Below are 18394 nucleotides of genomic sequence, written 5' to 3' on the forward strand. Positions count from 1 at the left end.
AGGGGAGGCTGGGGCGGCAGGGAACAAAGCGGGGACCAGAGGCCTGGGATCCGCCCTCCGCACACCCCGCCTCCCCCAGCCCACCGCCAGCCTCCAGTCCAGCTGTGGCTGCTCCCAGCTGCCTGGCTCCCCACATCTGGCAGGCCCCGCGCTCACTTCCTGTCGCCCTGGCCGCCTGGAGGGAGGTAAAAATAACCCTCCCCCTCCCCCTCCCGGCGGGCGCCTTCGGCGGAGACTCCCGGCCTGAAGGAGGATGAGGCCGAGCCGCCTCGGGGGACAGGAGCCCCCCTGAGGCCCCCTCCTATTCCTCCCACTGCCTCTGGTGTCGTGGGAGGAGGGGCGCATGAGGGTGGCACAGATCCCAGGCTGCGCAAGGGGCCTGGGGAGTCTACTGCATTAGGAAGGAAGGCCCTTATGTGGGCCACCAGAAACCTAGGGAATTAGAGTGCCCCAGCCCCATTCCCCACATGGTGGAGGAGGCGGGGGTTACTGCTCTAACCCGCTGGGGACTGCAGACAACATGCCTGGGGTCCAGTCAGGGTTCACTCACTACGGACAAGTTACCTGCCCCCGTGCCCCCCCCCCCCCCCCCCCCGCCTCGGTTCACCTATCTATAAAATGGGGATGGCAGTATCCACTTGCAAGTGCATTTGCTCAATACTTGTGAGCTATTATTTTTTTTCCCTTTCTGGGGGAGGGGGGCTAGGGAGCTCCTGAGACCCTCGAGTATTCTTGCCAAGCAAAATACAGGACACGCAGTTAAATTTGATTTTCAGATAAATAACAAATCATGTTTAGTTTAAGTATCCATGAAGTATTTGGGACATACTTATACTAAAAAATGTTTCATTTGTTCTATATCTGAAAATCAAATTTAACTAGGTCTCCTGTATTTTTATTTTCAAAATCTGGCAACCATATCCCCAAGCCACCATTATCTCTGGCCTGGAAATGCTCCAACAGACAGCTCCCTGGTCCCCTTACTTCAGGCCTTACCCCTTCCATCCATTCTCCAGAGCAAACCAATTATATTCATTCACATCCCCCTTCCACCATGCACTGTGGAAAGCCACCTCCTTGGCCATAAGGCTCTCCTTGTCAAGTCTCTACTGTCTCTCAACCTGTCTTTCACATCCACCTGAGCATCCTTCAGGTCCTAGGGCACCACCTCATTCAGGAAGCCTTCTTGACCTGCCACCATGACCCTCTGACTTTAAACTCTCCAGGAATTCTGTCTTCTGTCTCTCTATTCAACCATTTGAGTGAATTACTCAATCATTTGAGTTAAATGAACTTTTCTTTTTTTTTCTTCTTTATTGATTTTTAGAAAGAGGAAGGGAGAGAGAGAAACATCACTGAGAGAGAACATCGACTGGCTGCCTCCTGCGTGCTGACTGGGGATTTGGTCCACAACCTGGGCATGTGCCCCACAACGTGTACATGTGCCCTGACCGGGAATTGAACCCAGGGACCTTTCGGTGCATGGGTCGACGCTCAACCACTGAGCCACACCGGCCCGGCCAGGCGTGAACATTTCTTAAATGACACAAAGCTGGTAACTTCCCTGATGGAGGCCAGGTGAAGAGAGGCACATATTCTGGCCCACCAAGTCCTGCTACTGATCTCTGCTCTTTTCCCCACCCCATAGGGTCTGGGCCTTAGGCTGCCCCTCCTGTGGCCCCCTTAGGAGTCCTGTGGGCAGCTCAGTGGTGACTATTATGGGGTCCTGGGAGCCCAGAGTGAAGGGGATGCCTTAGAATCTGACAGGGGGCCTGTCATAGCCTCTGGAGTGCACAGGCTTCAGCTCCTTTTGTCAACAGCCAAAGGAGCTTACTGGGTCTAAATCTTTACATGTCTCACCCAAACCCCTCATGTGGACTTGTCATTGAGACTCACACAGGCTATTCCCACAGATATGACCATCGCTATGGTGGGGCATGCACTTGGTGGAGAAGGGTCCCAGAGCCCAAGTCACCCTGCCCTGTTTTAAGTTTGGTGCCTTCTTTGGCAAAAAAGTTTGTATCTCCGTTACTCAGTTTCTCCCTCTGTAAACTAGGAATAAAACCAGTGAAAGGTCAGAGGGCTATTTTGTGAACATTAATACACATAGGTGCACACAAGTGTAGAACAGGTTGGAACAGAATGGGCTCATTGTTAGCTCCTTTGAGGGTGAAAAGCCAAAATCTCCATCATAGCCCTCTGATCTCCCCACCTCAGCAGGTTGATCCCCCAAGTCCCTCTAGGAAAATCGCATCGACCACTTGGTGGCAGCTCCGGCCCAGCTTCTCAGAGTTCCTCTCACCCAACAGTGAGGAAGGACCCTATGCTATTATCCCCACACCCTGCACTCCGAGAACCAGGGGTTGCTCTAGCTTGGGGAGAGACACCCTCTGTTCTCTCCCATGGAACCACAACTGTCTCCTTCACCCTCATCTCTGTGCCCACCAGAACGGCAGGCCTGATCTGAGTCCCCCACTTTGGGTAAGGACACCGAGTCCTGGAGCCCCTTACCGCTCCCACTCTGCTGGAGGTTCGAACTTGGGTCCTTTCGTGCTGCCCCGGCGGCCCCTCCCGGCGGCGGTTGCCAGGCAACGCGCTGTTTGTTGGCGTGGGGGCGGGGCCCGCACGCAGTGACTCACAGAGGCGTGATGCGGGTGGGCGCCGCGCCCAGCCGCCTGGCCGGCGGCCCGAGTCCAGCCGCCTCGGCGGCTGGAGGGCCTCGGCGGCAGGAGGGCCCCAGCTCCCAGTGGGCGCCCGAGGCCCGTGGGGAAACAGCAGAGCAAAGCCCGGGCTCCCAGGCTCCGTTCGAATCCCGGCCCAGCCTCTCTCTTCCTGTTTGTGACAGCCTTAGTGTGATGCTCATCAGTAAAATGGGCGCACTTTGCAGGTTGCAGTAACCCTCCAATGGTGCACCAGGCAGTTGGCATTGTGATCCAGTTACACTCCAGGGAGCAACTTCTGCATGCCCTGACTCTGAGTTCGATCTCCAGTGTCTTTGGGCAAACTCCATAACCTCACCGAGCCTCAATTTTTCTATCAGCTAAAAGGGGTAGCAGTAACAACCTGCCTCTCAGGTGGTTTGAAGATTCTATGAATTTGTAGACAATAAATGCCTGTCACAGCTTAGTTCTAGGGCTCTGCCTCCCACCAAGGAGGGGAGGGTGTGTGGGAAGTTTTCTCCTGGGTTCGAACCCTATAGAGCAAAGACGTAAGAGCAGGGTGGTCGCCCTGGAAATGGGTGCAGGTAACAGGCCCATGGAAGGGTGGCATGCACGTGGCTTTGGAGTCCCGAAGCTGGGGCTGGCAGCACCTGCTGCGGGAGAGCGGCTGGAGTGGGGCCTGGGCGTGAGTCACCACCCAGCAATGAGGCCTGAGTCATGCAGGGCGGGGTCCCCCGGCAACCCCCCCCCCCCCAAGTCGTTCCCACAAAGGTCCTTTGAGAAGAGTTCCCCACCACCCACCCCCAGCCCCCTAGGCCCTCTGCGGGGTGGGCTGTGGTGCCAAGGTCCTGCTGGGCTGCCCAAAGGAGCCTGGCTTGGGTCTGAGAGGCGCCGGCCTGCTTCCGCCTTGTCTATGAAAAGTCACCGTGAGCATAGGGGCGTCCCTAGGGAGGGGGCTTCCAGGCAGCCTGAGTCACTCGGGGGACAGCAGAGGGTCACATGCACACACAGTGGGCAAATTGAGTCAGGCTGTCTGGGAAGGGAAGGCAGGCAGGCTGCAGCCCTTGGAATCAGGCTTTGTTGACACCCGTGAAAGAGCCGCCATTCTTCCCATCAGGGGAGCCTGCCGCTCCAGCAGTGACCGCAGGCAAGAGAAAAGGTGCGGTGGGGAGGGGTGGAGCACAACTGACCACCTCTCTCTGGCTGTACCACCCTCCTTGCCTACCCTGGGGCCTTCTCCCCACTTTAGCTGTCCCTCTTGGTGTGGAAGGGACAGCAGGGTGGGGACTAGGGTGAGGAGAGTACAGCTGGGCCACAAAATTTAAGTGGGCACCAAACAATAATCAAGATTAAATATTTTGTAGCAGCTTTATTGAGATAAAATTTACATACCATACAATTGAACTATTGAAAATATATAATTCAGTGTTTTTATTGATTGATTGATTGATTGATTGATTTAAAGAGAGAGGAAGGGAGAGGGAGAGAGAGACAGAAACATTGATGAGAGAGAACATCTATTGGTGGCCTCTTACATGCCCTGCACTGGGCATTGGGCCCACAACCTGAGCATGTGCCCTGACTGGGCATCGAACCGGTGACCTCTTGGTGCATGGGTCGATGCTCAACCACTGAGCCACACCGGCTGGGCTATAATTCAGTGTTTTTAGTATATTCAGAGTTATGCAGCCATCACCACAATCAATTTTAAAACACTTTCATTACCCCAAAAAGAAACCTGGTATCTGCTGGTGATCACTCCCCATACTTCCCATTGTCCCCCAGCACCCCTAATCTACTTTGTCTCTAGGTATAAATGTATTCATACACTGTGCCTTGTGACTGGCTTCATTCACTTTTCAAAGTTCATTCATGTTGTAGCATGTCTCACTATTTCATTCCTTTTTATTGCCAAATAGTATACACCACGTTTTAAAAAATCCATTCATCAGTCGATGGACATTTGGGTTGCTTCCTTTTGGGAGCTAATATGAATAATGCTGCTGTGAATATTTGTGTACAAGTTTTTGTAGGGAAGATTAATATTTAAATATAATATTTTTGAAAATCAAAATTATTGCAGAAAAATCCAGATTGAACAAACTATCAATTAAGAAAAAAATTATTTTTGTTAATCCTCACCTGAGGATATTTTTCCATTGATTTTTAGATAGAGTGGAAGGGAGGGCGGGAAAGAGAGAAACATTGATGTGAGAGAGAGAGACATCGATTGGTTGCCTCCCAAATGATGCTGACTAGGGCTGGTGATCAAACCCGCAACCCACGTATGTGCCCCTGACTGGGAATCGAACCTGAGACCCTCTGGTCCTCAGACTGCAGTTCTAACTGCTGAGCCGAACCGGCCACAGCAAACTATCAAATTTTTTTTTTTATCATCTCCCAAGGACATTCTTCCACTCTCCTTTCAGATAGAGTGGGAGGGAGAGAGAGAGAGAGAAACATCAAAGTGAAAGGGACACATCAAGTGGCTGCCACCCGCAAGAACGACCAGGGCCGGGGACAAACTGCAACCGAGGTACGTGCCCTTAGCGGGAACCGAACCTGGGTTTCTCTGGACCACAGGCTGACGCTCCAATCGCTGAGCCAAACTGGCCGGGGCAAACTATCAAATTTTTAAATAAAGACAAAATCCAATAGGGCTGGGATTAGGGAGAGGTGAATGAGGTGAGTCATACGAAAGCAAAATCAGATTCTGTCTAGACCTGCACACTCCGGTGAGTTTGCCACTTCACATGGCCACTGAGCACCCAAAACGTGGCTAGTCCAAATTGAGAGATGTTGTAAGTACAAATGTTTTTTAAAAGAATGTGAAATATCTCATTGTTACTTTTTATCTTGATTACATGTTGAAATGAAACTATTTTTGATACAGTGGGATAAATCAAATATTAACATTCATTTCACCTGTTACTTTTAATATTTTTAAAAATGTTCTTATTTGAGCAAAAAGGAGCTACAGCTCAGGAGGCAGATTCGGGTAACAACTTAGATTGTGTTCCCTACGTTTTACTTTACTTTTTTTTTTTTTTATCCTCACCCGAGGAGAGGACATTTTTCCATTTTTTGTTCAGGTAGAGTGGGAGGGAGGGAGAGGAACAAATATAGAGAGAGAAACATCGATGTGAAAGGAACACACCGAGTGGCTGCCACCCGCACGACCCACCAGGGCCGGGGACAAACTGCAACTGAGGTACGTGCCCTTAGCGGGAACCGAACCCTGGTCTCTCAGGACCGCAGGCTGACACTCTAACCGCTGAGCCAAACCGGCCAGGGCATGTTTTACTTTTTTAAAAATTGATTTTAGAGAGAGAAACATTGATTTGTTGCTCCACTACTTTATTATGAATTCATTGGTTGCTTCCTGCATGTGCCCTGACTGGAATTCAAACACACAACCTGGGTGTATCGGGATGCCACTCTAACCAAGTGAACTACCTGGCAAAGGCCATCCACCTTTTACTTTTAAAAATGTGGCTACTGCCCTGGCCAGTTTGGTTCAGCGGTTAGAGTGTTGGCCCACAGACCAGAGAGTCCGGGGTTCAATTCCCGCTAAGGGCACGTACCTCAGTTGCAGTTTGTCCCTGGCCCCAGTTGGGGTTGTGTACAGGTGGCAGCCCCTCGATGTGTCTCTCTCACATTCATGTTTCTCTTTCTCTCTTCCTACCTTTCCCCCTCCTGCTCTATCTGACGATAAATGCAAAAATGTCCTTGGGTTAGAATTTTTTTAAAAAAGTAAAAATCTTATTTAAAAAATAAAATGTGGCTACTAAAATGTTTTTAAATGATATACATGGTGGCTGGCACTTCTGGTTCATAATAAACTTCTTTTGGAGAGTGCTGCCCTGGGCCTTCTCTGCCTCTGTTCCCTTCCCTCCCATGTACTCCTCAAGTGGCTGTGAGATCCCACCAATCCCACCAATGACTCCTCATTGGCTGTGTGATCCCACCAGACACCAAGCTTTCAAGTCAGACCACCTTTCTCAATCACTGCTGTCTTCAACCTTCATGTAGTATCTGTTGCCTTTGCGTACTTCTTCCTTGGCTTTGGGACACTATGCTTTCCTGATGTCCCTCTTCCTCCTCCTCAGTCTTTTTTATTAAATGCCTCTTAAATGCTATCCTCCCCAGGCATAGCTTCAGCCATCACATTCTAATGACCCCCTCTCCAAACATCTACTCCTTGGTGTCCCACAGGTGCCTCCAATTCAGCCTGCCCCAGGAGATCCCCACACTTCCTCCTTGGTTCCTTAGCCCTTACATGTGTTCTATCTCTAAGACCTATCAGCCCTACTTCCTAAAGCTATTCATTTCCACCTGTCCCCCAGGTCCCTGCCCTTCTCTTCTGAATAGTCACTGGTCTCCCTACTTGTAGTCAGTGGTTGTCAAGGCCCTACTTAACCTCACCTCCTCCAGAAGCCTTTCCTGATTATACCCCATCTTCCAGGCTGGCCCCTGTGCCTCCCCTGTACACTCTTGTGCTTTTCTGGCTCTCAGCACTGAATGCTTTTCATTGCACTCAGCAAGCTACATGACTGTCCCCCCATCAGATAGTGACAGGCAGGTGCCACGCCTATTTTGTTCCCCAGTGTGCCAGGAATATGGTAGTTATCGATACATTGATGCCACAGATACTGTCTGAGGCTGTGCTCTGGGTGCATAATAGTGATCAGGACAAAGCTTCCTGCTCTGGAGAAGCTGACATGTGACTACAGGGAACAGACAAGAAACAAGATATGCAGTCAAACATACAGTGTGGTAAAAGGCAATAGGGCAATGGAAGAAAACAGAGCAGGATAAAGCAAGAAGGTACAACTTTAAATGGGCAAGGAGGGGGTATCACTGAAGAGCTGATATTTGAGCAGAGACCTGAAGGCAGTGAGGGAGGCAGCCATGTGGGTATCTGGGGAAAGAGAGTCCCTAGTAGAGGAACAGCAAGTGCAAAGGCCCTGAGATTAGACTGTGAGTGCCTGGTGTGTTTGAGGAACAGTGAGGAGACCCACGTGGCTGGAAAAGAGTGAGTGAGGGAGAGAGTAGAGAAGGTGAGGTCAGGGAGAGAACAGGATGGAGTGTGCAGGGCTGTGGGGAGGATTTGAGCTTTTGGTGTGAGTGAAATCAGAGCCATGGAGCGTTCTGAGCAGAGGAGGGACATATTCTGACTAGAGTGTTCACAGGGGCCCTCTGCTGTGCAGGAGTAGACTATGTGAGGTTGAGGCCTGAAAAATATGGAGGTGACAACTGCACTGGTCCAAGAGAGAAATGGGAGCTGGACCGGGGTTGGGGGCCCAAAGAAGGTAAGATTTTAGATTCCTTAGGAGAGACAAAAACTGAATTTATTAATGGATTACATTTGTTAAGGAAGGTTTTGGCCCCAGCAGCTGGAAGGCTGGAGCTGCCGTTTCCGGAGACCGGAAGATGGCTGGAGAAGCTGGTTTGTGGTTGAGGGAATGAGCTTTCAGCCCTGGAGCGTCCCTGCCCAGACTCCAGTAGGGTGCAGAGGAAGGTGGCTCTCACAGGCTGGGCCTTGCCTTCTTGAGGTTTCTCTGGTGTGCAAACTACAAACACATCTCGGCACACATGAGCCCCATGACCCACCCATGGTCACTGCCTTGGGGGCTTCTGGGGGCTGAGGCTCTGGGTTGACAGAGCTGAGAAGGGTCTTTCGGTTCACACATCTGTAGGCCCACCATCTGGGTCCCTGAGGAGACCTCTGAGGGGACTGGAGGTGACAGTAGGCTGGAGCTCTCTAGGGGAGAGGTTCAGGAAAAGCTGCTGCTGAGTCACAGCCCTGGGTCCCCTATGAGTCAGCATTGGCAGGGGCCCCAGGAACTGGGGGCTGGGGCAAGTAGTTCCCACGCCCAAAGGAACCAGGCTGCTGGGGCACTGGGGCTTCCCCCACTGCCCCTCCCATCCTGTGCTGGGCTCCGGGGAGTATTCAGAGCACTCTGGGTTTGGGAGGACTGACCACGGGGCTGGGCTTCAGAAATTCTCTCTCCTGGTCTGACCCAAGTCAGAAATGCAGAGGTTGCCCACCCAGCCAATGTGTTGAAGCAATAAGTAGAGCTAAGAGGGACCACGTGTGACTAAAGCATTTGTGGGGACATCAGTTCCAGGGTGTTCTACTTAAGAAGAGCACCTCCTTTCTGAGGCCTGGGCATTTGGGCATTGAGGTTTCAGCCTGGGAGCTCCAGGCAGCGTCCTCACCTTCAGGGTTGTGGCGGGGGTCGGGAGAGGAAGAGGGAGCGGAGAGCGGGTCAGGTCCCACAGCACGGAGGACTCTGGAGTTTGCTGCTCCCTGCTGGTAGCTCTGGGAAGCTCAGCGGGCAGAAGAGCTGGCCTGAGTGCTTTTGCAGGCCCATCCTAGAGCGAAGGAGATGGGAAAGGCCTTGCACAGAATCCCAGCTTTGCCACTTTCAGGCTGTGCCATCTTGGGCAAGTGCAGCCCCTCTAGGCCTCACTTGTCCATCTGTAAAAAAGATAATATTCACTTCATTGGCCTGCTGGGCAAGAGTCTGAGATGATTGAATAAATGTAGTATATTCCAGAACAACTCCCTCTCCCTTTTCATTTTGAAAGGAGAGGGCACAGAAGGAACAAGAAACGTGACCCCACCCAAGGAGGCTCAATTACTATTTACTCCCATACTCTTCCTTGCAGCTTTCCCCCAGGAAATTATACTTTTTGGGAGGAGGAGGTGTTAGGTACAGAGTGGGGATGAACCCCAGTCTGGGGGTCCTGGAAACATCATTCTCCCGAGCCAGCTGGCTTTCTGGGCTGAGACCTGAAGGAAGAGGGCAGGACAGAGGGAAAGGGGACTTGTCAAGGAGAAACTGAGACAGGGCTCTGGTGAGAGGGCAGAAAGAGAGAGGTACCACCAGGTGGAGCATGACCATGCCCCCACAAAGGTTAAAGCCTGGGCTTAGGGGGGGGGGCTCAAAAGGTTAGAGAAGCTCTCAGATGTGTGTAGGAGATGAACAGAATGAGAAATCCATCAGCTCAGCACTAGTCAATGGGAGGCCCTGCCTGGCCAGTGGTTCAGGCAGGGGCTGTGTGTGTGTGTGTGTGTGTGTGTGTTGGGAAGTATATGGGAGAATTTGTATGTGGCTCCCTGAAGGGAGTGTCTGCCAGTGTAGAAACCCTGCTGTGTGCTTCTGTATCCCTTGGTGTGAATATGGGGCTCCATGTAAGCATCTCTGAACAGGAGAGCCCCAATAGGTGTAGAACCTTCTAGTGCACCTCCTGTGTGTGGTCTGTGCACCTGGCCAGTGTGTTCCTGCATGAGATGGTCCCAGGTACACATGTCCTTGTATTTTGTGTCAGTAAAAGACCCCTGTAGACTTGGGATTTTGTGGGTGTGGGTAATGGTTTGAATTTCAGGTGCCTCTGCCCTTTCTTGGTACATGAGTGATTGTGCATATATTTGTGTGTCTGTGAACGTTGGTTGCCTGTTTGTGCCCCTAAGACTGCCTGGCATATCTCTATGGGTATGTTTCTGTTCTATGCATACATCCATATATTGTGTCTATGTATATATCCATGTATTCTGGGGTATTGTGTGTCTAGGTGTTTCCACAACTGTGCACCTGGTGAGGGGGGAGGTATGTGGATTCTATGTGTATCCCTGTGTGTCTGTGTATCTTGTGTGTACTGTGTGTGTTCTGTGCCTGTGTGTTCTGTGGCCATTCCTGTGAATCTGTGTATGTCTGTGTCAGTATTTTCTGCATATGGCCCTAGGTTCCTCTCTGTATATTTCAGTTCTGAGGCCCTTCCTCCTGCCCCTTGGATGCAGTGTCTGTATCTTGCATGTGTATGTTTGTCCCTAAGTGTGTAGCTCGGTTTTATGGACATTCTCCTATAATCAGTGCCTCAGTGCCCCTGCATGCCCCGCCACGCCCTCCCGTGAGTGTGTGGCTCACAGCCCCTGGCTCGCCCTTCCCTGTGTTTGTGGTCCGCGTGCCTTTGTGCTCCTGTGCTCCCCATTCGCTTTAGAGGCCTGTGTGCGTCCAGGTCCCCGCCTGTGCCCTTCGCGCCCCCGTGTCCCCTGCATGGGCCCCAGAAGCTGTTCCTGGCGCCCAGTGGGCATCCCCGTGTGAGTCCCGGTGTGCCTGGCAGGAAGACTCGGGGCGCACATGGCCACGGTTGGTGGACCCACCGCCCGGCGCGGCGCTGGGAGGAGGGCGGGGGCGACGGCGGCGGCGGCGGCAGGGAGCGCGGGCACGTCACCGAGACAGACTGGCGGGCGGGCGGGCGGGCGGGAGGCGGTGGCCGCGGGTTCGAGCCGGCGCCGGAGCCCCGCGAACGCCTCCTCCTGCTCGCAGTCTGGGGAGCCCCCGCCCAGCCCTGGAGCCGCCGAAATGCAATTTCCCGTGCTGGAACCTTGGCTCGGGGGGCTTTTCCGGGCGGGTTTTGGAAACAAGAGGGGACACGCGGCGGTGGCCCAAAGCGAGGTGAGCGCGGGTGCCAGGTGGGCCGGGGGCCGCCCGCGGGTTCCGGGCGCGGCGGGGCGGGGCGGCGGCGGGATCGGGCCACAGCCCCCTCGCGCACCTGCTGCTGGCCCAGGGGCGGGGGCCCCGGCCTCGGCGACCCGGCCCTCCATTGTTGCGGCGGCTGGGGAAGGGGGGCGGGGAGGCCCCGGCGGCATCTCTTCGTCTCGCCCTCTTTGAGCAGGGGTTCTGGGAGGACCAGACCACCCCCTCCCAAGGGGGGAGGCCTTTAAGTCTCCGAGCAGGGGTCGCCCGCGGTGGGGGGAGGGCCAGCCGAGATGCCCCGGAGGGGCGGGGGACGCACATGAGGGGGGGGGGGCGTAGGGACCCTGGGCCGCCCAGCACCTGACCGCCGGGAGGCCCGAGACAGGGCGGAGGCGATCTTTGTTCTTGGGGGCGCAGAGCGGGTGGGGATCTCGGAAATGCAGGGCTGGTAAAGGCTCCGTCCTGGCGCGCGCGTTCAGGGCTCCCGGGCCAAGTTCATGGGCGCGCGGGCCCGCGCGGGCCCTGCAGAGACCGATCCCTGCGGGGGCCTTGCTTGGGCCTGGCTGCGGCCACCGGCCGGGGGCTGCAGCGACGCCGCCTGCAGAAGCTAGGCGTCCTCCTGGTGCTTCCTCCTGGCCTGTCATTACCGGAGGTGGCTGCAGGGTATTTACTGGGGCCAAGGTTTGCTAACAGGAACACGCCCTCCAAAACTGGCCATAAAAAGGAAAAATGGCCCCGAATCCCATTGCTAGGGAGTCCTTTTAAAGCGACAGGGACTCTTTCACAGAGAACTGCCCTAGAAGGCATGCTGGGGGTGAAAGGGATGCAGAAAACCTCTCACTGACTGATGGGAACTATGAAGTACCCCACACACCCCACTACACTTCATTCCCTACCCCCATCTCCTTTCCCACGGAATCTCCACTGCCCTGGACCTCTGACAGATACATTCACAGAGCCACAGTTAGATATTCCCAAATCACTGATGAAGAACCCCAAATTCACACACTATACAGTGACATACAGCATCCTCATTACTCAAATCACCTGATATACACAATCTTACACTGATATACACAAACACACACAAATCATCCACAAGAACACTGTCACATGAGCACACACATCACTCACAATGATGGGGACGTCCTGTGAAAACACTGCCACACAGAAAATGCAACCACCACTGACAGTGGCCATGGCATAAACACAGCCTTGCATATAACACTGACACACACATTGTTCTCTACTACACACACACAGACACTTGGATGGGCACTATCACATGGGCATCCACAAGCTGACATCCAGTACATACATGGACATACAACATCCCCAATACTCAAAACAATACAGATATGTTAAATACCCTGACACAAGTACAGACATGCATGTGCTTGCCCAAACAAGGACACACCCACAGTCACCTAGTCATGCAGGCAACCTGACACATATACACACAGATGGTATAAGGCCTGTACAGATGCTGACATCAGGTCATATTAATCTTGACAGACACACATATAACACAGCCGCACATGCTGATAAACGGTTGCCCATGATAAAACTGATCCTCCTAGACACCCATTATGACACTGCCACCCACAAATAGATATGAACCTTCCAATAGTACTTACACCTATAGTCACCTACCCTAACACTTGATTATACACCCGGACACCTATGATAATACTGACAGACAGATAAAATAACACATGCACAATAGCACACATGAGAAAAATGACACAAGGACACTCAGAAATCCAGTCACCTGGATGGCCATAAGTCCAGTGCTTGTTTATTGAGCATCTGTTATGTACTGGGCACCAATCTAGTGCTGGGGATACAAGAGATCAAAATCCCTGTCCTCTTGGATCTGACATTTTAGTAAGGGGGGTGGGAGGTCCCACAATTGATGACACACAGTCACCCTCAGAGACAATGACATACACCAGACACCCACATACACTGGCTCACACATCGACCTGCAAGTATCCACAATTAGCCTGACACACATTCAGTCACACTGACATCCACACGCAAACAGAAGCCCACAGGAGCACCAACACATGCACTGACACACGCACACATATTTGGCATAAGAGATGGCTGCCCATTATCATACACACTCACCTGGATTTACAGACACCTACAGACCTCCAAAATAGCCCACCCAAGTAGCTTGGACCCCCAAGCCCACTGCAGCTCCTCAGGAACAGGCCCATAGGCAACTAGGTCAAGGTGGGTTGCCCTGCACCTGGAGCCACAGTAGTGTCTACATTTCCCATCAATCGGCCCCAAACCCCTTTACAGCCCCAACTCTAACCCTGGAGAAACCAGAGCCTTCTCACCTACCCCAGCCCTGTTGGGCTTGGGAAAGAAGTTAGGCTCCTGGCCCTCTGGCCACCCCGAGGTCTGTGTGGGACAGATGAGTCCCTTGTCTCAGGACCCTGCATGAAAGTCCTGAGCAGCCAGAGGAAGCCAGGAACTGGCATGGGGAGGGCAGAGTGGGAACCTGAGAGGCCATGCAGGTATGAGGGAAATGAGGAACCCCGTGCCTGCCAATTTAAATAGTATGGGGCATCAACAGGACCCTACTTGGGAACCCCCTTGTGTGCTGTCATCATACACCCAGTAAGGGGCTTTTTGTCTGCCAGGCCCTGACTACCTCCTCCCCCATGTCCCCCACAGGTCCATGCACACACAAAAAGACATATGCACACTGGGACACAAATGCAGGAACACGTCAATGTACACACATACAGAGACAGGGACAGACACCTCCTGGAAGCACTGCACCTCTGACCTCGTGCCTGCCCCTGCCACTTCCCCTTCTTCAACTTGATGGCAGAACTGCCTCCATCCATCACCCTCTCACCTCTGACCCTGACCCCCAGACCTGCACCAGCAGCCCCTGCCTTCTGCGAACTCAGGGTGGGGGTGGGGTGGGGGCAGGCCCTAGGCCAGTGTGACTTCTGGAAGACTCCCTCTCCCCACTCATTCCCTGCCCAGGCAAACCCTCTCAGCCCAGGTGTGGCAGGGGTGGGGTCCCAGGAAAAAGAGGAACGAGGGCCAAAATGGCCCTGAAGGACACCCCTGTCTTGCACCAGGGCCTATGGTTGGGAGTTGGAGAAGACAGCTCCACCCACCCTGCTGGGCTTCAAAGTGAGATGGAAGCTCCCCCAGAAGGCCTCAGGATACTTGATGGGAGGAACAAGATCCCCCTCACCCCACCCCCGCCAATGTCCAAGTCCAGACAGTGAGACGCATATGTTGAGAGGGCAGGCAGACAGACACCGATCAGGTGTGAAGACAACCATTGGCGGACCCAGACAGCCAGGAACAGGAACACTCTTAGGGCGGGAGACCCAGACAAATACTGGCCAGCGAAGGGCACAGTCAGACCCAGACAAGCAGACCCAGACAGACACCGAGGGAAAGGGCGGGAAGCTGACGCCGACCACTGTAGACAAAGGGAGACAGACCCCCGGAAGGCCCCAGATAACCCCTCCCCCACAGGACGGGGCGCCTTTGCGCTCCTGCCCCGCCCCTCTATCTGAACGCCACGCCCACTTACCCATCCCCGCCTTCCTGATTGCCCTGACCAGCCGGTCCTTCCCGATTTGGGGGAGACCCCTTGCTAGGACCTGCCTCTTTGGTAGGTCAAGATTAGTGCCCTTAGCGTGTCCTCCGGATAAGACAAGGTTGCGGGTTCCATCTCCAGTTAAGGCACACAACCAATGAATGCATAAATAAGTGGAACAACAAATCCATGTTTCTCTATCTCAAAAATCAATTTTAAAAAACAAATTTACTTAAAAAAAAATCATTGCCTTCAGGGAAGCTAGCGGAGAGAAGGCACAGGAGAAGGGGTGTCAGGGGGGGCCCCTCAGTGTGATCAGAGTGCCTCGGCCCTGATGACTTCGCATTCTGTCTTCATAGTCACCAAGAACAAAGTGGGAGCTGTATACCAAAATCTCAGAGCATCGCCTTCCTCATGGATAAAATGGGTATTCTGATAATAGGGTGATGGATGTAAAGAGTTATTATTATTACTATCTCTGCCCTCCCACCCCACCCCCACCCCCGAGTTCTAGGCATTCTCTCTTTAAAAAAAAAAAAGTTTTTTATTGATTTATTTTTTTAAAGAGAGAGGAAGGGAGAGATAGAAACATTCATGGGAGTCATGGCCGGTTTGGTTCAGCGGTTAGAGCGTCGGCCTGTGGTCCAGACAGCAGACAGAACCGGGTTCGGTTCCTGCTAAGGGCACATACCTCCGTTGCAGTTTGTCCCTGGCCCCGGTTGGGTTGTGCGGGTGGCAGCCACTCGATGTGTCCCTTTCATGTCGATGTTTCTCTCTCTCTCTCTCTCCCTCCCACTCTATCTGAGCAAAAAGTGGGAAAAATGTCTCGGGTGAGGATAAAAAAAATTTTTTTTTTAAAAAAGAAATATCCATGGGCGAGAGAGAGAGAGAAACATCGGTCGGCCGCCTCCTGCATGCTCCCTCTGAAGTTCGAGCCCGCAATCCGGTCATTTGTCCTGACCCGGAATGGAACCGGGACCTCTCAGTCCATGGGCCAACCCTCAATCCACTGAGCCACACTGGCCGGGCTAGGCATTCTCCAGTTAGGACCATCACTCCCAAGTCAGGAGAACCCACATTCTCTCTCGGAAGGACTTGGGTAAAGGGGAGGAGTCCTAGCCGCGGTCCACCTACCTGAGCCCGAATGGGGCCTGATGGCCAGGTGGATGGGTCAAGGGGAGGACGCCCCACCCAGAGCTCCCGACAGGGGTGGGCACTTGACTGGGCCCCGGCCTAGGACGAGAGGCCGGGCTTTGAGGAAGGGGCTTCATGAGTTGGGGAAATTTCCTGAGGCGAATCTTTCAGGGATCGGGATTCTAGGGGCTCTGGTTTGTGGGCAGGTCCTGTCAGGGCGGACCTTAAGGGGGTTGGGCTCCAAGGGGCAGCCTTGGGGATTCCGTAGAGGGAGGCCCTGGAGGTTGGGGGTCTGTGACCTTGGTCGCTCCTTGGGCCCACAAAATGTGGGGTGCTACCAGGGTTAGATTCACTGGGCGGGGCCTGCGAGGAGGCCTTTAGAGGAGCTGGGCTCTTTGAGGACAGGCTTAGGGGGCAGGTTTTAGGGGGGTTGGGCGTGGGGGGCGGAGTCCATGGGAATCTATATGGGTGGGCTTTAGAAGGAGCGTTCTAGGGACAGGCAATATGTGGGTGGGCTTTAAGGGGGCGGGTCTTGGGGCGAGGCCAGGGTTGGTGGCTTTAGAGGGGCGGGTATCCTGGGGCAGAATCTGAGTGGGGTCTCAGGGGAGGGATTTGGGGGCCTGTGCTGACTCAGGCTGACTACACCAGGGACCTTTTAGGGTTTATTTAAACTTAGCGCACTTGGGGTTCCTGATCCAACTTAGGGTTATGTCAAGGGGTTCCTGTGGGGCTCCATATTCCCCTGTGTGAAAAGGGAGGGAGCTGGAAATTTGAAGAAGCCTCCCCAGGTCGTCCAGGTGGGGGGCAGCCTCCCCACAGACTGTACGTGGGGGCACCCGATGGGGCGCGCACCCAATTGTGCGCAGTTCCTGGAGGGAAGGACTGAAGGCGGTTTTACCGGGAGGAAATGAGGAGGGGGCAGTCCAAGCAGCTATTTTCCTGCAGTGTATTTTGAGGTCTGAGGGTGAGCAACCTTGTACCCTTACATCACCAAGGGCCTGAGTTCAGATGCCTTGAGATCCTGCAGGAGGGCAACAGTGTTCCCTCTCATCCTCTTCCTTCTCCCCTATTCAGTGGGCAAGTGGACCTACGGGTGGGCCTGGCAGCCTCCCACTGTGAGCCCAGCATTTACAAAGTGGAGACCCTGATAACCCCCAGGGGTTGTTGTGATTCATAAACAATTGTGCCCAGGAACACAGTGAGGCTCACAGAAGGTATACATTGTATTTAAATTACTTGTTTATCTCTCCATTGCATGATGTTCCCCCTCCCCCATACAAGGCAGCCAGACACATCTTGGGGCCACTAAGAGTGGTGCCTTCTGGTCTCAGTCTGCCACACTGACAAATGGGCTACCTCTGCACCTTCCAGGGTCATTTTGAGGATGATTTGAATAAATGCATGAAGCAGGGAGCCCAGCACCCAGTATTGCTACATCCATGTAGCAAAGACTACATAAATATCTACTGTTACCATAATTTATATTAATCTTGTGCTTTTCCAGATCCTGGAGCAGAGAGTTGGCACCTAGTGTTTGCTTACTTAATGAATCAGTAGGTCCCTCCCTCCCTCACCTATCCTGTTCCCTGTCCCCCACCCTCTACTCTGAAATACCACATCCACCACCACCAAGAAGTTGCCAAGGGCTTGGGGGAACATTCAACCTGTCGGTGAGTTTGGGCAGCTCAGGCAAACCATCGACCGTTGAGTGGACCCCGAGGCCTGGAACTGCCGTCCACCCATCACAACCCCCACCTTCCAGATCTGGGGCGATGGGTCCTACCTGATCACATCCCCTCATTTAGGCCACAGGGAAAGTCACAATCAACATTCATTGTTGTCGGTGGGTTGTGAGGACGGAGGCCAGACCCACCGAGGGATGAATGTCACTGTGGCTGGGCAACACACAGCCTGAGGGGAGTGGGCTGGGGGACAAGACCCACCATGGATTCCCCCCCAAATTCCTCAGCCTGTCCCTTGCCCTGATCCCTGCCTCTCACCGCTTCGGGAGGGCTGTGTCTGGGATCCTGATGGACATAGCTGGATTTGGGAAAGAAATCCTGGATGGTTGGGGGGCTGGGCAGCTGAAAACTCCTTCTGAAGGGGGGTGGTGAGCTCTGCAACCTGAAGGTTCCATAAATATTTCTTGAATGAATGAATAATGGTGCCCTCTTCTCTGTGTCCTAGTCCTGGGCTCAGCTTTCTCACTCTTATTGCCCAGACACTCCATTGCCCACTTAGCACCTAGATGCTGGCTGATCACTCCACCTGCATGTCTGTGCCCCACCTAGGTGACTCCTGGGCATGCTCCACTGTCCTGAGACTGAGCTGAGGTCTCATTTGTGGGAGGGAGGATTGAGGCTCTAGTGATGGCTGAGGGTCCTTCCATTAGCCCAACGTGTGCTTCTGTTCTCCCCAACCTCCCCATTTTACCCCCTCATCACCCCAGGGATAGAACAGGCTGCCTGGCCAGCACCTAGCCTTGGGGACTCCAGTAACTGGAAGGGGAAGGCAGACTTTTGTGTTAGTCT

Source organism: Molossus molossus, unplaced genomic scaffold (assembly GCF_014108415.1).
Source record: "Molossus molossus isolate mMolMol1 unplaced genomic scaffold, mMolMol1.p scaffold_m16_p_4, whole genome shotgun sequence".
In the NCBI taxonomy this organism is placed as follows: Eukaryota; Metazoa; Chordata; class Mammalia; order Chiroptera; family Molossidae; genus Molossus; species Molossus molossus.